Here is a 21,460-nt window from a genome sequence, read left to right as displayed (position 1 = left end):
ACATTCTCTGTGCTTTACAGGTACTTTTTTATGCTGATACTGGGCTACTATAGCCAGACTGTATTTTTTCCACAAATGCTAAATGTCATATTTTCCTTGCTAAAAATGTTCGGGACTACAGACATCTTCTCTAAGCATTTAATTTGAAATGTGAGGACATGGGTTTTGGGTGTAATTTTACATTTTCAGTAGAAGTTTATCTTTTAAATGTCATGCTGGAAATATTTATCACTGGGAAATTCACCTGACAATTTCTCACAAGCCCAAGAGCATCTTTTAGGCAAGAAGAGCCAGGTAAAAATAAATTCAAGGACTTATAAGTAGAAACTGAGACTGACAAGAGGCAGATGTTTTTCTGAAATACTGGAAAGGTATTTAAAAGGTATTTAAAAATAATTTCAAAAGTCCTGTTTTCCCAAATTCAGCAGAAACCAAACTTTGCTAACAATTCCAAGCGCCTCTTGCTGACAGCATTTAGCTCAAAAGCTCTTTCTAGCCTTTAACATGGTCCTAAGCAAAATGTTTTTACATAATGTGTTTTGAGTTGGTTTTTGCTTCCTCTTTTGCATCTTATTTGTCTCTTCTGCTCCCCTTTCACAAGCTTTTCCTTGCAAGTTAACCCTGACTCACTTGTCCCTTAATGTGCTGTAAGTTCATTTCTGTGCTTGCTCTTGAGAGCGATATTATTTAAGGTGTCATATAAAGGCATTTTAATTCTTTTACACTCGCTCTAAAGAAAGGCTATGGTAACACACAACCTTTAACATAACTTTATTACTACAGAAGTAAGAAGCTGAAAGCATACAACTGCAGGTCATTTTGAGGCTCTTCATACTTACTGGTTCCTAAAAATATCTATTTGCTGTTATAATATCATGACACAGGGGGTGTAGCAGCCAACAGCAAAGAATAATTGACTCTGCACAGATATGAGAGTTTTGTAGTCAGAACACTCCACAAATATCCTCAGATACCATGCTGCAAAATAGTCTGAAACCTTCTTTTTAATCTATTTTTGCTCATAAATTTACAGTGTCAAAGTGCTTTTCAGCAGCATATGAATTACATGTGAGAGCTTTGATAGAAATATTAAAATTCCTTAGCTAAGCAATGAGAAGTGAAGAAATGTTAAAACTAAGAATTGTTCTTGCAAGCACCACACTGCATTGCATTGACAAGACCTGCATTTCTCTAGTTATGTGGTCACATAACATGACAACTAAAATAACTCTTTTTACTCTTACCCAGCTCAACTTAAACCCAGAAATCCCCTCTCAGCTCCTTCACCATCTCCTTTCACTGCAGGGGTTGGTTGGTGCAACTGTATAGTGGTATATAGGGGTTCCATAAAGTTCAGCCAGATTTATTTTGTGTATATCCCACAAGCCCACCTTTCTTAAGGTCCATCCTGTACGTCCACTACAGTGAACAAGCAATTCTTCCATAGCAGTTCACATGGATGACATGAAGATTAAGTGAAATGCTGGATGCATGACAAAGTTAAAATTTGTGAGTCTGTTACTACAGCCTAATAAAAACAGAGTACACCTACAGCCACTTATACACAAGAAAAAATACTGCCGTCAGTGAAGACATTTCTTTCAAAGAAGCAAGAAAATATCATTATTGCCATCACTTCAACTTCATCTATGTCTTGTTTTAAGAAAAGAAAGGATACAACCTGCATTTTCAGCCAATGAAAATCCTAAGGAACTCTACTGCAAGCTTGGTGAATATGTCTTGTGCCTGGAAAACTGCCATTCTGTGGACTACAGTAGTACTCCATCAGTTTATATTTGTTGATTTTACCGGGGAAGGTATATCTGCAAATAGGTTGGAAGCCTCTATTTACTTGCGTGCACTTTGGGCAGATACCACCCAAAAGGCCTAATGAGACTATTTATTTCATTTACTAACATGCGTGATCTGACCATTGGGATAATGATGGTTTGGTTCTACCAGAAAGTTTGATGTAACTCATGTGTGCAAGAAGGTGATTCGAACCAAATCCTGCAGTACTTTTTCCTGTTGTGGTTCAGGCAAGTTCAAAGACCTTAAGGCTGTACAGCTTTACTTATAATCTTTTTTGTACAGTTGTTGTGATCTAACCCAGTCAGCAGCTAAACACCACACAGCCGTTCGCTCACCCTCCCCCCTTCCTCTCTGGGATGGGGGAGAGAAACAGGAAAGTGAAGTCTGTGAGTTGAGATAAAGACAGTTTATTAAGACAGGAAAATAATAATAATAATAATAATAATAATAATAATAATAATAACAATAATAATAATGGTAATAGTACTACTAATAATAATGTGTACGAAACAAGCGATGTACAATGCAATTGCTCACCACCCGTTGACTGATGCCCGGCCTCTCCCCGAGCAGCCGGCCCCCCCACCCCGGCCAGCCACCCCTATATATTGTTTAGCATGACGTCAGATGGTATGGAATACCCCTTTGGCCAGTTTGGGTCAGCTGTCCTGGGTCTGTCCCCTCCCAGCTCCTGCTGCACCCCCAGCCTGCTCGCTGGCAGGACAGAGCGAGAAGCCGAAAAGTCCTTGGCCTGGTGTAAGCACTGCTCTGCAACAATTAAAACATCAGCATGTTATCAGCGCTCTTCTCATCCTAATCCAAAACATAGCACCCTACCAGCTACTAAGGCAAAATTAACTCTGTCCTAACTGAAACCAGAACAACAGTGCACCTATGTAGTGGTTTCCCTCAGCTGTCTGATTGCTGACTTAATAATCTTGTCTTGATGTTTAAATACATGACCACGCATAAGCTATTAGCTAGTTAACCTCAAAGCCAAAGCAACATAAATGAAAAGCTTGGTGTTAATTCCTTATTTTAGATTCCAAAAGAAGAAACTAATTCCCATACTGCTTTTCCATTTGACAAAAGTGGAATTTTTCAACAACAGAAATTCAATAGATAAATGTTTATCACTAAAACCACAAGTATGATCTACACCACCTATGGTGAATAATAAGTTTCAGCTCACTTTCACTGGCAGTAGACTCAGACTTAGTACATTTATGATATATCACCCTTTCTCTTTGTCCAAAGTACCAAGGTTCAAGACAGAATCTGACAAAATATTGGAGGATTTGAAGTAGTTAAATGACTTAAATGCTGCAAACATTCACTTCTAATTATTTCTAAGAAAATACTTTCAGAATTTAGATCTATGATTTTAACGGAGGGTACCCAGTAGCAATCACACTGACTAAGCCTCCAAGCAAATAATATATTAACTTACTCCAACTTCTTTTCTAGGTATTAAACCACAGCTAAATGTTGTAAGTTACCACAAATCTAATAGAGTCAAACCTGCATCCTTCAGCATGTGGAGCCAAACCCAAAATAAAAACAAGTTGTTTGATCTTGTACAACAGCTTTGCAGTAATACTGGGCTACCTCTGTACAAGTTCTCTCAATCAATGTAACTGGTGTGCATCCTATATCTAAATACAGTAATTTTAAGGAAGAAAGAACCGTCTGTTAGGTTCTTCTTAACAGTCTTTGGAGTAGGCAGCCTCCCATTTCTGGGATACCAAAACAAGGCCTGGCAACACACAGAAGACAAGTTCTTAAAAACTTTCAAGAGGTAAAATAATACAGATTTATTTTTCAGGACAATATAGAAGAAATTTGGCCAGCACGGAGACAGAAAATAAATAGAGAGAGAAGAGACAAAGAAATGTCTGAAACTCCTTTTGCAAAATTGGAGAAAGGATGATTGCACAGATGAGAATAAAAGTGAGAAATATGTTTTGTTTTGTTTTCCAAGAAATGTAGTTCCACAACAGGCACAGCATAGTTTATGTGTTTATCTCAGGAGGCCAGTCATAAAGCCAGGTCTGGAAAACTTTGCTGCAAGGCCAAATTATTCCCTTGGACATGCTCATTTAGTTCCCACTGAGAAGACTAACCACAATATATCCCAGACTAGGATCTGATCCCTTTCTGTTCTCCAGTCTCCTGGTAGCTATTAATGGGTGGACTAGAACTGGAACAGCCTTTACTAGTTGTTGAAGTTTCCTACATACTTGCCAGACTTGTGTGGGACTAATAGTTTTCATTGACAATGTTTTATTTCTCTTAATTTAAAAGGCTGATACAAATTACCCCTTAATTTGGTGAAGCAAGCACGCAAAATACAAATGCACAGACACCCTTAACGAGCAAAATAACACAATATCACAAGAAATGGGTATTGCACAAAAGCATAAATGTATTTGAACTAATCATTATGAGTTTCTGTATCCCCAATTCAGTAATACTATGAACTCACTCCTTCCTGTTACGGTGCTTAAGAGAGGGTAAGTGGTACCTTGAGACCTGTATTTTACCACAGAGACACAGAAATATAGACATTTGTGATTTTACACACAGGCTAATCTGTTCATAATTACCAAGAAACATGTTTCCTTGTAGCTGAGAAAAGCTGCATCCCCCTCTTTTTAAAGACCGTGTTTGCGAGACTCGTGAAAAACTCTGGCAAAGCCCAACTGTGACAGACATAGTGTGGTCCGACAGAGTGAAAAGAAAGAATTAGCACATCCATATGTCCTATTTTATGTATACGATGGCACGTGGTTTCACAGTAGCATTCTCCTCTGTCAGTTCTGTGTGTGTAAAGCAATTCTGTCTACCACTAACAACTAACCAAACTTGAGTCAGATTTGGCTTGAAATTTGTCACTCAACTGATAACCCACAATCACTATGGCAAAATATCCTCCTTCCATCCAAGCAGAGAACAGGATACAGGGTCTTCGCTTTGCTTATCAACTGCAGAATATTTCTACCATGCTGTGGGCATGCTGCTGCCTTGTATCCTGAAGGAAAAGTAATAAGGATACAAGCTTGAACCTGAAATGACTGTTTGCTTAGTTTTGACTGGGGAATATGATTTGAGGAAGACGAACAACTTTGTAGACTTCAGAACAATCATAACCAAATATGTATTTTCTTTGACAAATATTTAAAAATAAAAATCTAGAAAATCTCTCTTCTCTCCTTATTCCAATGGGAAAAAGAATCTAAAGCTTTGGCGTAACTTCAGTTTTTGAAATTTTCAGACATGATTCACCATTTACTAACTAGTATATACTTACTACAAACTACTTTGGATGCTAAGAGTGACAGTGATTCTAGTCATGACATTTTTATTGTATACTTTTAAAACTATAATTGGAGTCCCCAAGCTTACTTTTTGTTGGAAGCTGTCCTCTGAAGGCTTTTCTGGAGACATGATAAGAGCAAATCTTACAACAAACATGTTGGTTTCAGTTCAGAAAAGGTAGGGAGAACATTGTTTTAGCACTCTGAAAGGAATAAATAATATAAACATCAGTCTAAACACAGATAGACATAATGAAATAGCATTTATGCAACCATGGAATTATGAACTCTTAGACCAGAGAACAGACTTGTGTGTTGAGTTTTTAATTTCAGAACTTTTCTACAGCTACTGTGTATATGGTTTTTGATCACAGAATCTAAGTACCTCACAAGCATTATCCTCCTATTTTTTTCCTCACACAGGGAAATTTCTGTTTTTCTGTGACCACATAAGGGGTAATTTGCCCATGTGGTTTACCCAGCATCATACCAGAAACAAATAGCAGAGAAAAATTCTAAAACCAGAAAAAAAAAAAGTATCAGTCCAAGAGTTCTAGCAAAACACTCTACCTTTTTTTTCTAAAATATATATGGGACAGAATACCCTTTCACTCTGAATTCAGGGCAGATTCGAGGTCCATTTCTATAATCTCCAAATTTTTATTTGTATACATAACATGATAGCATAGCATCAGCTCTGCTGTGGCAAGTCATTCTAATATGAAGAAGATGATATTTTTAAGGTCTCCCTACAAACCTTGGAGATAGCCTGCTGAGCTATAAAATTCAACAGTTTCCACCCTCTGTTTACTCAGTATGGCCCTATAACTCTTTTTGGAAATAATCCACACAGAGATAAGCAATAATGTAGGAGCAGGTTTACTCAAATTCTGTTAAAAAGTGGAGCACATATTCAATATGTAATGTCCTGATTTAATGGAAAGATTATCTCAATTTGACAATTTTAATGTTGTAACTTTGCTGTTATGAAATGCCTCCAATTCTACAAAGGCAACGTTTGCTGTACAAACTCATTTTGCAAGTGATTGCTTTGTAGTTGTAATAATCCTCTTGGCAGATTTAATGGCAATTTTCAAAGCTGAGGAAACAGCACTGTTTATTCCTTTTACTGTTAACTTGAACAGAGGATTTAAAAAGAAAAAAGAAAGTATTTATTTAGCTTAGAATCTCTCAGTTTTCAAGTGTATTTAGTTACAGATGGCACTTTAAAGAAAACTCTAAAAATGCATTTTTAGAGTGATGTGGAAGGAATTAGGTAATAATAATTCCCCCTTTAGCAACAAAGGGAAAATGTCTTTCCAGCTCTTCTCATTCTCTGTTACATCTTAGCTACCCCAGTGTCTCTCCAAAGTGAAGGTAATGAGAAAGATTTACCTACTAGAGTTTATCAAAAACACAAAAGTGAAGTTACAGTATTTGCAAAAATAAATACACATCCACCATTTTGCTTACTGAACAGGACGCAGAAAAAAACAACACTGTAGTGATAGTTAAGTAGGGCCTTATATTTTTCTATACTGTGAGATATTTTTTTCTTTTATGCTGGTATTAGGGAAACAATGCAAGTGTAAAACTACATACTTTTCCTTGCAATTTCCTTGGATCTTGTATTAACAAAGCCGAAGGAGTCCCAATTCAAAATAAAAAACAACAAAGAAAAAAACACACTTGCACATAAATATCTTCAAGCAGGAAACTTACTCATCTCTCTCCAACTCAGACCTGATTCTCTGATTCTCTCTCTATACATATCAACATGCCATAGGAAAAAAAAAATAAAAAAAAATATTTTCAAAACAATTATAATGGCACAATAGAATAGCTCGGTGGACAAGAATTAGCAGATGGAGATGGAAAATGCTCAGTCCAAAGATGCTGACAGAAAAACGCACATCAAATTACTTTTCAGGAGTGCTCAAAAAATTAGGAGCTTCCTACAATCTTAAAGGGCTATGGCCAGGGTTTCCATTCTTCTAGAAACATCTGATTTTGATGGAATGGAGAGAAGGAGAAGTTTTGCCAGGTTTGAATAGCCTGGATTTCTTTACAGTCTAGGAATGAACAATGCCTAGGTGCCCTCTTCTCTGAAGACTACTGATACGTCCAGCCCCTGAAGTGGGCACATGATATACAAGCAGGTCTTTGCTTATGTACACTTACTCTTGTGAGACCACATCTGGAGTGGTGTGTCCACTTCTGCTCTTCCCAGTACAAGAAAGACACTGATATATGGGAGTGAATTCAGAGGATGGGGGCCACCAAGCTGGTCAGGCATCTGGAGCACATGGCATATGTGAAAAGACAGAGCACTGAGTTTTTCTCAGCCTTCACAGGAGGAGGTTAAATGGAAACCATATTACAGGAAACCATATTCCAGACTTATAACTAACTGACTGGAGGATACAGAGAAGACAGAGACAGACTTTTTTTCTCAGAGGTACACTGGAATAAGACAAGAAGCAACAGACACAACTTGGAACAAGGGAAATTCCAATTAGATATAAGGAGTATATATATTTTTTAAAATGAGAGTGGCCAAATACTGGAACAGGTGTCCAGAGAGGCTGTAGGATATCCATCCTTGGAAGGGTTCAAGACCTGCCAGGGAACAGCCCTCAGTAACCTGATCTAATTTGAGCTGCTTTGAGCAGGGGGTGGAATAGATGACCTGCAGAGGTTCCTTCCAGCCTATCTTAATTTTATCCAATCTATGTATGTATCTATCTATCTATCTATCTATCTAAATACTATTAATACACAGATGCACACAACCTATATCCCAAGTCTGTAGATGGATGGAGTGAGAAGAGTCAGGCTTCTTCCAGAATAATAGCTGGGGATTATTAGTACTACTAACAATAAAAATTCTCTGAAAATACGCAGAAGTGATATTCAGTTGTTCCCTAGGTTCCCAATTTAATTTACCTTTTCCCTCCTTCCCTCAAAAAAAAGGTTAGGGTAATTGAAAGAAGTTGTTTATTATTCACACAGCTCATCATTATAGTGTTCTGGGAGGACAAATTAGTGATTTTTTTGATGCCATGCCTCTCATAAAAAGATGAGGGAAGAGAAATAATAACCCAAAGCTTTTGTAGCAATTTACCATTGCTTCAGGGTGATCTGTTTGTTGATTCTGAAACACAGTAAAGGAAGATTTGTCTGCATACCTGGCTGGATGGTATGTTTGACAGCACAGCATAATAACTGTATTTCATCAGTATCTGTCCTGCATGACTTGGCCTATCAGTCACAGGTGTTACTTCCAATCTTGAGTTTGTCTGAACTGATACCCTTCTGAGCTCCAGAGTGCTGAACAGGAGATATGTGATTTCTTTTGTTACGAGTTATTTATGCATTCTGAGTCTTATACCAGTGTTCTTTAAGGCATTTTTGCACTGTGTACATAATTTCAGTGTATTTGCAACTGAAAAATTTGGATTAAGTTGCCTACTGTAGGTAACGGACAGCTCCCTGACTGTCTTTGATGGGCTTGTAAAAAATCAAGCACCTTCTCTATGAATCAAATTAGAAGCTAGTACAGACTACATGTGGTAGCTTATGCTGCCATTCCTGTGCAGAGTATCTAACCACTGCTATCAGGGAGTACCACTCCAAGACAGGAATTCAGCCTGTGCATGAGCTGTGGATCATCATAAAAGAGACATGTGTTTCCAAAGCCGTGCCTTTGCTTATTCTCTTTTTCTGTAGAACGACTCATTTTGGCTTGATGGTGCTGCCAGATTTGTGTGTGTTAAATTCCAAAATGATGCAAGCAGAAAACTGTTATGCTCGAGTAATTGTCATGGTGGGATTTCTGTTGCTGGCCTGGCTAAAGAAGCCTTCAGATGCTGTAGTAGCACGAGCAGATGGTAACTTAAAGGTGTCTTCATGCCTCTTTGCTATCTTGTCCCCACTTTGATTGCTGGCATCATGTTTACACCCCGTGCAGTTGACACTCCCCAGTTAAGTTCCAAACTGGGTTTGTACCACATCAGTGGTTTAATTTTATTTTTTTTAATATATTTATGAGGCTTGTTGGAAGAGAGAAGGAGATTTTCACATTCTTATTCCCTGCAGAAAGCCTCCTCAGCCAGAAGCGCAGGTCAGTCTACTCCTCAAGGAGAAAGGAACAAAAAGAAAGGAATGCATGAAAACCCAAGAAACAAAAAAAATCTGATGAGTGACCTGTTCAGTGAATTAGCCATTCAAGAAATCTGGCTTAACATTCCTACACAAACATCTGTCAGAAAGTCGAAGCTCAACCATTTAGTTCCTATCACAGGCCAGGGCTCAAAGGCTGAAGTTTCTCAGGAATGCCCTGAAATGTACATGAACTGACCTACTCAATTCTAAATTAAGAACTCCATTCTAGACAAATAAAACACACACAGTTATGAAACAACAACAAAAAAAGAATGCAACATATTGTGTGCAGCACAAAAGAGCATAGGTTTTGTGGTGAGATGGCTGGGATTTCTCCACTTTATGTTTCCTGTCATTCTTTCTCACATGGGGCTCTTTTATCAATTAGCAGCACACCTGTGAAATAAATTTCAACTAAATAAATAGAACCAGCACAAACACGCACACTAAAATCCTGACAGACACTGGCATTTATTCATTATTATAATCTTCCTTCAGAAAACAATGAACACTCTGGGGCACACACACAGTCATGCAGTTCTGTTTTGAGAGAAGAGATTTTCTCCAGAGGCCACTCTTGTTCAAGACAGGAGGTGTACCTTAACTCTCCTAAACAGTTTGCTGGGGAGAAGCGGGGTACTGAACATTGGCTTTTGCTTCCAAGAGACACAACATTGCCTCTCAGCACAGTGTTAACTGCTTAGACTTATACTGTAAACAAGACTAAATTTAAGAAAAGAAGAGCCCATCTTCTACAAGTCAGTGATACAGACAGCTCACTTCAAACACTGAATCAAAACACTTTTAACACTCTGAAGCTCTTACTTATTCCTTCTCTCTTTGAAGCAAGAAGCCAAATATACCCCGGACAGTCAAAAGTTCTGGATAACGATCCATCTCTTGCCTTTTATTCCTCTTTCTTCTTGCACCCTGCTGCTTACGTAGCCCACAAGAGCTCACTATTATGCTACTGGCTAAAGCACTGGATGCCTCCCTTAGGCCAGATTTTCCTTTTTAATAAGCTGCATACCATGTGATTTGTATTTTAGTTTAATAACCTGTACACGTTACTAATAATAATATTGGAAATGGAAGACTGCTGCAAAATGTTAGACAGCTTCCTGCAGCCTCAGAATCAAACAGACACAGAAGGGTTTACAAGCTGCTAGTGCAATTCCCACCAATGTTGTACCAGTTTCTGCTGCTTCTAGCAAGAAGAATCCATGTGCTGATTGAAATTAATGACAAAGAAATTAAATTCCCAATTAAGCAAACTAGGTGACTAATACAGCTTTCTGGAAACACGTAGTTTTTCTTTTCTATCTCCTATCAGAACACTACTGTCAAGATACAATTAATGGACAAAGAATCAAATCCTACTTGTGAGATTTTTCCAGAAAATAGTGATTATCTGACGTAAATAGAAAATGGAGCAAGAAAAGATAGACCAAGTCAGCCTTGAAAAAGACAAGTGTCTTTTAAAAGTATACCTTTTGGACAATAACCAATTCTCCACCTGTGCTTCACTATATCACTGCTTTTTACTATAGATGACCAAGCATCACTCCAAAAACTTCAAGAGCTAGCTCTGAAGACCTCAGAATGAATGAAGCCTTTGAGCAGATCTCTGGTAGAAAAGAAGAAGAAAAGATCTCCTTCAGAAAAGAAGATATGCTGTTTATGCAGAAGATTAAAGTACTTTTCCTCTAGTGATCCAGTTTTGGTAATTAAAGTATAGAACCCAAGCTGCCAACAGAAGGTGAGGTTAATGTTACCAGTGAACAAAGAACTGATGCAATTGTGGGCATAACCAATGGAATCTGGATCAGGCCTTCGTTCATACCATTCCTAGTCAGAGACTGGGGTGTAACTGGTGAGGTGCTAATGAAGCACGCTATAGATGACATATGACAAGGGGGCCAGACTAACAGGCTCTGCTGTCCTACGCATGTTCCTTAGGCATCATGAGGTGCAGAGCGCTGACTTCTCTCAGGTGGGGCTAGGCTACAGAAAAGTTGGGAACCACTGTCATGAAGGACTGAATTACCTAGAACTGGCATATAGATATGCTTTAGATTTCCCTGACAGATGTTTAACAGGAAAGGCAAACTGATTCTATAAAAATCACAGGGAACACTGAAGTCAGTAAATATTTCCAGTGTTCAGCGTCATCTTGAAAGTTTCTGAAATCTGTGCACTTCATCTTCTTGAAAGCTTTGCATTGTTGGCATACGGGACTAGGCACTAGAAAACACTTGTTACATTAAGACTGATCCTACATTAGTATTTTAGCCACATGGATCTAAGATGTTTGCATGCATCTGTTTGCTAAGGAACATTCCAGTGTCTAATCCCACATGGCAGCCACTTCGAGGAGAAACAGGATTGCACAATATAGGGCAAGATACCAGCCTAGACTAACAGAATCACAGAATCACAGAATCATCTAGGTTGGAAGAGACCTCCAAGATCACAGAGTCCAACCTCTGACCTAACACTAACAAGTCCTCCACTAAACCATATCACTAAGCTCTACATCTAAATGCCTTTTAAAGACCTCCAGGGATGGTGACTCAACCACTTCTCTGGGCAGCCCATTCCAATGCCTAACAACCCTTTCAGCAAAGAAGTTCTTCCTAATATCCAACCTAAACCTCCCCTGGCACCACTTTAGCCCCTTCCCCCTTGTCCTGTCACCAGGCATGTGGGAGAATAGACCAACCCCCACCTCGCTACAGCCTCCTTTAAGGTACCTATAGAGAGCGATGAGGTCGCCCCTGAGCCTCCTCTTCTCCAGGCTGAACAATCCCAGCTCCCTCAGCCGCTCCTCGTAATACTTGTTCTCCAGACCCCTCACCAGCCTCATCGCCCTTCTCTGGACTTTCTTGAGCACCTCGATGTCCTTCTTGTAGCAAGGAGCCCAAAACTGAACACAGTACTTGAGGTGTGGCCTCACCAGAGCTGAGTACAGGGGGACAATCACTTCCCTAGACCTGCTGGCCACGCTGCTTCTTACACAGGCCAGGATGCTGTTGGCCTTCTTGGCCACCTGAGCACACTGCTGGCTCATATTCAGCCGACTATCAACCAGTACTCCCAGGTCCTTCTCTGCCAGGCAGCTTTCCAACCACTCATCTCCCAGCCTGTAGCTCTGCTTGGGGTTGTTGTGCCCCAGGTGCAGGACCTGGCACTTGGCCTTGTTGAACCTCATACAGTTGGCCTCAGCCCATCGGTCCAGCCTATCCAGATCCTCCTGCAGAGCCTTCCTACCCTCGAGGAGATCAACACACGCACCTAACTTGGTGTCGTCTGCAAACTTACTGAGGGTGCACTCGATCCCCTCAACCAGATCATCGATAAAGAGAACTGGCCCCAGTACTGAGCCCTGGGGGACTCCACTAGTGACCGGCCTCCAACTGGATTTAACTCCATTCACCACAACTCTTTGGGCCCGGCTACACTTAAATCCAAGTACAGAGCAGTGACAAAGAATTTGTAAATTCACCCCACGTAAATCAGATTTTCTTTAGCATGACAGGATTAGCTGTTATTTATTCTTATAAACCATCTGAAGTTACTACACATGGTCAAGAATGATAATACACAAAACACATGGTGCCCAGTGACACCACACTGGGGCACTGGTTCTAACCACTGATATGAGGTCTATGAGTCTGGTTTTGTTACAAGCAGTGGTGAGCTATGCTGATTGTATCATACAGATTGCTTCTATATCTGGCACCCATTCAGCCTGCATGTATACTTATCCACCTCCACCTGGCTGTTCAGACAAATAAGCCACAGGGAAGAAAGAAAAAAAAAAGCCAGACGGCATATAAATCCATCTACACTGAATTACATAAGGGTTGAATATTAAACGCTGTGCATGGAGAACCACTTTAGATTTCAAAATGGAACAACTCCATCTCAAGAAGCAGGGAATCCAGTCCACCATAAGAACTGAAACTGAACACACTTACATGTTTAAGCACAGCAGATTCTAATGGGATACAACATTACAAAACAAAAAGTATACAGCTGTCTATTCACTCTTACCATCAATGAGTATTGACTCCACTGTTAGTCTACAATGTCTAATTTCTTCAAGTCTTTGGTATGGAATCCCTGTTTCCTCAAATCCAATGGTGTAACAATCCCACTGCTTATCGTAAGGGGATAAAAATGAAGCCAGAGGGAAAGCATCTACACAGTTGAATAAATCAAGTTTTTTTCACTGAATATAAGCTCTGAACAGCCTAGAGCTGAAAATGTCTTTATTATTATTATTATTATTATTAGGGGATAATAATATCATTCTTTTTCTCCTCAGAAGAAAGATAATCCTCAAGTTTGAGGTCAAAAGCTTTCTGTCTTAGCTTTATCACACATGACCTGGTCATATTTTAATGGGACAGAAATGGCCTCTCCTTGTCAAATATTGTGTTCACACTAGTATACTTTTTTCATATGTGGCAATAAGTAGGAGCAGGTGTGGGTTTTGGTTGTAATCTTCTTTCCTACAAGTTTTAGAGTTATGCAACTTTTAGAGCTGTAGAGTTTGCCATAATGTGTTTTCATAATGAATCACATACTGCTCTTGTCTATTCGTGGCATGGGGAGGAGCACCAGTTATTTGTGATGCCTGAGTCCCGCACAGCTGTAATTCCAAGCTTTTCCTAGAACAGAAACCAGGATGTAGAAACTTGTATCAGAAGGACTGAGATAGGTAAGAAATATGAAAGGAAATGTGTGGATGAGGACAAGCACCGGAAATAAATGGCAGAACAAAGGTTAAAAGAATAGTGTAATGAATAATGCTGTTCCCAGTCAAAGAGAGGAATGTGATGTGTAAAAACCAGACAACCTGCACTGTGATAAGACCACAGCAGAAACGACAGTAATGGAAAACACACTGAGGAAAAAGGATGGCAAAAAGCCTGCATCCCGTCATATACACCATTCCCTCCTCTGTTAGCACAACAGAAGGATAATAGCAAAACACTACTTCTCCATAGATATGGAAGTAACAGGATATGGATCTGCCAAAAAAATAGTTTGTCATTGCCAATCAAGAAGAACCTCAGAGCTGTGATGAGGCCTTGGTAGCCAGTGTCCCTGCTCCTTTTGGTCACACACAATGCCACACCACTCAGACACACCTGGGGCTTGTGAATAAGTGGAAGTGTGAATGAAGACCACGAGTGAGAGAATGAGTGTGAGTGAAATCAGTTTACTCAAGGTTTTTGCAAATAACTTCCATGTTCCCCTTCCTTTTCAATCTTACGCTGAGTTTTCTACACTAATTGCCAACATTTTTTTCTGTATAAGCACCAGTACATTAGAAAATTAGAAAGACCAAAGCCTAGCTAGAACTTAACTTGGTTAGGGCAGAAAAAGACAATAGAAATGTTTTTATAAATAAATAAACAACAAAAGGAGGACTAAGGAGAACCTCCATCTTTTACTGGATGTGTGGGGAAATATAGTGATGAGACATGAGAAAAAGGCTGACGCACTTAATGACATCTTTGCCTCAGTATTAGTAAGACTAGTCATCCTCAGGGTACCCAGCCTACTGAGATGGAAGACGGAGACAGGGACCAGAACAAAGCCCTTCTAATCCAAGGGAAAATGATTAGCAACCTACTACACCACTTGAACACACTCAAATCTATGGGGCTGCGAAGGACCCACCCAACAGTACTGAAGGAGCTGGTGGAAGTGCTCACCAAGCCATTTTCAATAATTTATCAGCAGTTCTGGCTAATCAGGGAGGTCCCAGTTCACTGGAGCTTTGCAAATGTGACACCGATCTACAAGAAGTGCAGGAAGGAGGCTCCAGGAAACTACAGGCCTGTCAGTCTGACTTTGTTACTAGGGAAGGTCACAGGGCAGTTCATATTGAGTGCCATCACACAGCACGTAAGGGACAACCAGGTGATCAGACCCAGTTAGCAAGGGTTTATGAAAGGTAGGTCCTTCCTGACTAACCTGATCTCCTTCTCTAGTAAGACGGCCCACTTAGTGGATGAATGAAAGGCTGTGCATGTCCTTTACTTGGAATTTAGTAAAGTATTTGATACTGTTTCCAACAGCATTCTCCTGGAGAAACTGGAAGCTTGTGGTTTGGATGGATGAACTGTTTGATGGGTAAAAAAATGGCTGGATGGTGGGGCCCAAAGGATTGTTGTGGATGGAGTTAAACCTGGTTGGTGGCCGGTCACCAGTGGTGTTCCCCAGGACTCGGTACTGGGGCCAGTTTTGTTTAACATTTTTATCACTCATCTGCGTGAGAGGATCGAGAGCATCCTCAGTAAGTTTGCAGATAACACCAAGCTGGATGGGAACGTTGATCTCCCTGAGATTAGGAAGGCTCTGCAGAGGAATCTGGATAGGATGGCTGAATGCCATCATCACTAGATTGATGGGTTGCTTCCAATTGCATGACATTCTACAAGGCTGAATGCCGGGTGCTGCACTTGGGTCGTAACAACCCCACCCAGTGGTATAGGCTTAGGGAAGAGTGGCTGGAAAGTTGACCAGCGGAAAAGGACATGGGGGTGCTTGTCAATAGATAGATAAACCAGCAGCATGCCCAGGTAGCCAAGAAAGCCAACAGCATCCTGGCCTGCCTCAGAAACAGTGTGGCCAGCAGGACTGTGGAAGGGATTGTCCCCCTGTACTTTGCTCTGGTGAGACCACACCTCGAGTACTGTGTTCAGTTTTGGGCCCCTCACTACAAGAAGGATACTGAGTTGCTGGAACATGTTCAGAGAAGAGCAATGAGGGTCATGAAGGGACTAGGAAGCAAGACATATGAGGAGCAGCTGAGAGAACAATGGACAATGGGAAAGAGCAGAGCTTTTCCATCTTCCTGAACCCAGACCACAAGAAGTTGTAGATTAAATGAAAGGACACCTACCAAGCATGCAGACAGACTGATTGCTTTCAAGCTTGTATCTGCTGGCTGGACCCACTTAGAATTATGCTATGCATTCATGGGAACTAACTGCTCGTTAGTGGTGTGAACAAGGACATTCTGAAATATTGCACAAGTTTTAAAACAACAGCTATTATTTTAACAGCAGTCATTTTCCAATTACTGTGGTAAGCACACCACCCAATGTGACTTGAAGCCTGAAGAGTGTGAGAATGAGATATTTCAGAATGTCAAACTTCCAGGCAAGCAACCAAGCATCATGGAAGAGCTGCTGAAAGCCTTTTTGAGAGTTTATGGTGAGAAAATAGCAAAGCTCTTCACAAAAAAAAAAAAAAAAAAAAAAAAAAAAAAAAAAGCTGGGAGGTCCTCTTTCTCTGAAAGTTGCCAAGCAAAGTTTAAGCATGGAAACTTCTTAATGAGCATTATAATTGTTTCTGTTTAACACAGAGAGTAATAGAAAGCAGATGTTTCCTAACAGCCACCTTGAATGAAAGGAGGGCAGGGATGGATGAAAGAAAAATGCAGAAAGGCAGTTGGATATAAACACTATGGCTTCAGAGTACAACTTTATTTAAAGTAAGTATGCAGCTGAGAAGCCAAAAAATGAAGCAAAAATATTTTGCAGGAGGGACCTAAGGCACACACTTAGCTTTATATTCTGCATATTAGCGAGAGATAGATGTTAAACAGATGTTTGTTGTAAAAAATACTCATAATATATCCCCACATATATGCTTAAGAAATAACTGGCTCACATGCATAATTTAAAAGAGAGGAATACATGTTATAGGAAAAAGTTCCAAGATAGACTGGTTAAGACCAAAGAGATAGGTGTCTACTCAGCAATGTGAATGGAGGAATAAGAGTAAGTGCTTCTCTGGAGGAGAGTGGCACGGTACCACAGCACTGAGCGAAGAAACATGTCTATGTTACCTAAAGAAATTAATAGTTTTGAAATCCAAATGTCTTCTATTTCTATCCCTGGGAGAAATACAGCAGATCAACCTCCAGAGAACAGTCCTGATACTGTATGAAGTGATCTCCAAACTCAGAGATCTTCTGCCTAGATCTCAGACTGGGACCAAAGCCAATGATAACAGTTTTGAGAGCACTGACACAACAAAGAATGAAATGTGTGCATTTGTAAATATGAAGCTGCATCAACCGAATGTTTATGTGAATAGTCACTACTGAGAAACAAAGCAAGTTTTATAAAATACTGCATATAGAGACTTTTTTTTTTCATTTGGCTTAATTCTGCATTGCTTCTGCTTTTGTTGGATCTTCTTTATATCCTACTAAGATTTGTATGAGGGCTGGAGAAGTTATAACATTTATGACAGAAGGAGGTGAAGGACACTGATCAAATATTCAGGGAATACAGAGTAAGAACACCACGTCCATCAACAAAAAAAAAAAAAAAAAAAAAAAAGAAAGAAATATTGTGATCCAGAGGAAAGCATTGTGTACTCTGTTTTGTGAAAAACAGAATTAAAGCAGATGAGAAGGTTCATTTAGAGGGTATCTAGAAGTAAAAAACACTTTCCACACATATGTCACAAGATGGTTCCTATAGGAATAGAGATCAGTAAGATTTGGTTTGGTTTGGTTTGGTTTGGTTTGGTTCGGTTCGGTTCGGTTCGGTGGTTAAAAAATATGATGACAGGCAAAGTTTTGAGCATTGGAAAATGAAGGTCTAAGTAACAGGAAATATCTCATGATAGGAGTCACATAAAGACAAGCACAGAGTGCCAGATTTAAAAAAAAAAAAAAAAAAAGGATTTGAAGAGTCCCTTTGGAAAGATTTTTTTTTTTAAGTATTTATTATAATACCAGTGCTGTGCATAATGTATTGTATATCTACATCTGCATTTTAGTTCAAAATCAGAATCTCACTTTTTAAGTGAATCTCCTGATTGACCCTACTTAGTATGCTTGGGTTCACACAGACTTTGTGAAATGCACTCCATGAATTTTAGCTGAAGCCTTAAGATGTACTCCAAACGTACACATAATGCAAGTGAAACAGTAATTAACTTCTGTGCCAGAGGAAAGGAAACCTTGACTAGATGTTTTCACACGTATTTTAATCCAGGATCCCCTCAGATATTTCATTAGTTCCATATTGTCTTCCTTTCTTTCAGCGACCTTTGTCTCATCTGACAAAATCAAATTTGTCAGCTTTCACAGACTTCTTCGTGTTCTCCTGAATAAGTCTTTAAACATGCATATATATATAGATATCCCGCAGTTCAGTCACTTCTGCCAAGTAACTTTATAACCTCACTTGGAAATCCAGACTGTGGAGTGTAAACCTAACATATGGAACCTCTTACTTATATGTTTAGAAAAGTAAACCACTACCTGATGGTATAATTTTAACAGGATCTTGTTACTGTTGTATTAGGCCACCCACCATCTTGAATGCATTTTTAATTATTTAAATATAACCAAATACAAAGCATTTCCTAAGTACTAAGCTTTTATATTTCCCATTATTTTGGCGAGATATAAGGATTCCCTCATAGAAAGCAGAATTTAGCTAGATACACTGATCCCTTAGGGCTGTCCGGGATTCATGGTGACCGTGTCAATAGATCCATATCCTCTGCTGCACAGAAGTCAACAAAGCATTCCCTTACGAACTACGGGGTTGAGTTTAACCATTGCACCAAAGTGAGATGTTTTAACAAATATCAGAATGACACAAAAAGTCCACTTTGTGGGATAATCCAGAATTTCAGCCAGAAAAGGAGGTTGAAATTCTCACTAAATTTTACTACTGGCAGAGGTTTGTTAATACCTGTGCTCTACTTTTAACAATCTAGTCTGTCAACTTCTCCTCAAGCACACACTGTCAGGGAAGTAATACTACCAGATCTCATAAATCTCTTGATATTTTATAGTTTTCTTAAAGTCTCAGATCCTAGTTAAATGACTGCAAGAATGTCAACATTCACATATTGATTTTAATACTCCAGATAGCCTGAAGCAATACTAAATGAGTGATTTCTGAGACTCAACCAGCAAAAACAAAAATTAATCGCAATTCATTTTATAATCATGATTCTAACTCAATTCAGAAATTCCATTCATGACTTCTTCATGTTTCTGAATGGTCTGTTAAAGCTAGTAGAGTGATTCACAGGAACAAGAAATGAATAGATTGTTCTTATTCTTCTGTTTATTCAGTTTATTTATTATACTGCATGAAAACTCTGCAATGACCTGATCTGAAACTACTTGGCAAAACAAATGGAAACTTCAGTAACCTAAAAACAGGATTGCTATTGTAGCAATATTTCAAACCTTAAAGCTGTAACTGAGCTATTTTTCATTCTAGCCAAAGCCTGGTCTAAATGTTCTAGCTCAAGTATTTCTGTTTCAACATCATAGGTCCTTCCTGACTTCTTCATGACTACTTCATGACTCCTAATTAGAGGTTAGGTAATTGATATCTCAAACATAAAAAATAGAATCGTAAACTAACACTTCCAATACTAGGACGCAGAGAGAACCTGCAACTCATATGTGTCTGATAACAGAAGGGTAGTCTTTGCAGCTAGCATTTACACTACAGAAATCTGTCAGCTGAGAATACAGGACCAAATGCTTTTGAGATGTGAAGCCATACAGATTTCCCCCCAGAACACCTTTGCATAGGGAAATCAGTCTCTGGCCACTCTCGGACTGGACTTTTCCCTGCTATTAGAGAATTTTTTCTCCAAAATTATTTGGATTGCCATACAAATAACAGATGGTCATTATACATAACTGAATTATCTCAATGGACTAAGGGGATTTCATTTTTTTAACAGATGTAAGTCATAACCCTCCATTCAGTATACAAGTAACTTCAGCTGCAACATGAGAAAATATCTGCTGTAGAAACTAAGTACTTTAACATGCAGAGGAGGTCTGAAGAATTCTGCAAAACAGCTCTACATCCTGCCTCTCAGAAATATGACTGCTTTCAAGATAGATATGATCATTTGGAAACGTACAAGGAGAGAAGAACGTCTAGACCCTCAGCCTCCTCTAGTAGATGCAGAGCCCAGCTGCTCAGCATTTCTCACTCCAGTGGTCCTGGATGCCTCCTGACCACTGACAGTTTTCCCAAAATGCCAGGTGATTATGAAAAGAATTCAGATGTAATTTTTAATTTTCCATACATATCATTTGAAGAGAAGAAAAAGTCTCAAAGGCAAAAAAAAAGATTCATTACTAATTTTAAGTCTGTCTTGTAATTTAAAATTATTAATAGGTATGACATGGGCAAATAGTACTTTCTATGCTAGAGACTATAGTGGTTTTTAAGCGATGCTGCAGCTGGAATGTTAAATATTAATAACCACTATCGTAAAAGTAAAAACAATCCTAACAAGACTGTGTCATTATAGATTTTGAAGAAAATCCCTTATTGTTTAATTTAATTAAAAGTGTTTGATTTTTTTTTTTAATTAAAAAAAATCTCAGGCCTATGACTTTCAAATTGTTACCATCTCCCTCCTCTCAATCAGTTCTATAAAATTAAAAATATTACATGGAAGACAGTCCATGTTTCCCCTGTAAGTTAAGATTTTTGTGTTGTTACTGAGCATGCCTGTACTGAGATGGTCAAGGAAGCATCTTCAGGATGCAATGTAATCTACTGCCATACTCCATACAATAATTTCAAAGGACAGTGTCAAATTAGCAAAAGCTGAAGCACTTCAGCTATGGATCCATGATAAGTTCTGTCTGGCTGTATCAGGTTTAATCCTGACTTTTTTCACTCTTTTGGCAAATGTTGAACTGCTACATTTTGATGATTCAAGATAATATGGAAAAAAAAAAGTCTGAATCTTTTTGGCAGGAAACCGGAAACTAAAGAAAATCACATCAAAAGCCAGGAATTTATACTTATAAAATTCCTCAGTAAAAAAAACACACAGTGATTTCTTACTACATTCATTCACAAAGCTATTGGAAATAGTAATCCCTGATATATACATGGATCATATAGGAATCAATTAAAATAGGCCAGCTGGGAAACAAGAGCTCACATAGGGGGCATTATGTATTGATACTTGGTGTTAGGTTCTTTACTCATGACTCTTCAGAATTCATAGTCTAATCTGAAAATGCAATCCCCTCCTTTCTAGTTGAAGGGATACTTAAAGCATGGGAAAGAAAGGAGCAAGCCTAGCTCAATTCTTTCACCACCTCAGTAAGCCATCTTCCACCC

At 39.0% G+C, this 21,460-nt stretch overlaps 1 long non-coding RNA gene across 3 annotated transcripts in view; it reads right to left on the bottom strand.

Moving 5' to 3' along the window:
* The window catches only part of LOC136786858 (uncharacterized), a 134,229-nt gene that overhangs the window by 47,112 nt on the left and 65,657 nt on the right, over window positions 1–21,460 (bottom strand). The gene's annotated exons all lie outside the window — the stretch shown is intronic.

Source organism: Anser cygnoides, chromosome 1 (genome assembly GCF_040182565.1).
Source record: "Anser cygnoides isolate HZ-2024a breed goose chromosome 1, Taihu_goose_T2T_genome, whole genome shotgun sequence".
In the NCBI taxonomy this organism is placed as follows: domain Eukaryota; kingdom Metazoa; phylum Chordata; class Aves; order Anseriformes; family Anatidae; genus Anser; species Anser cygnoides.
Note: the sequence above shows the minus strand (reverse complement) of the source record. Positions and strands in the feature narration are given on the sequence as shown.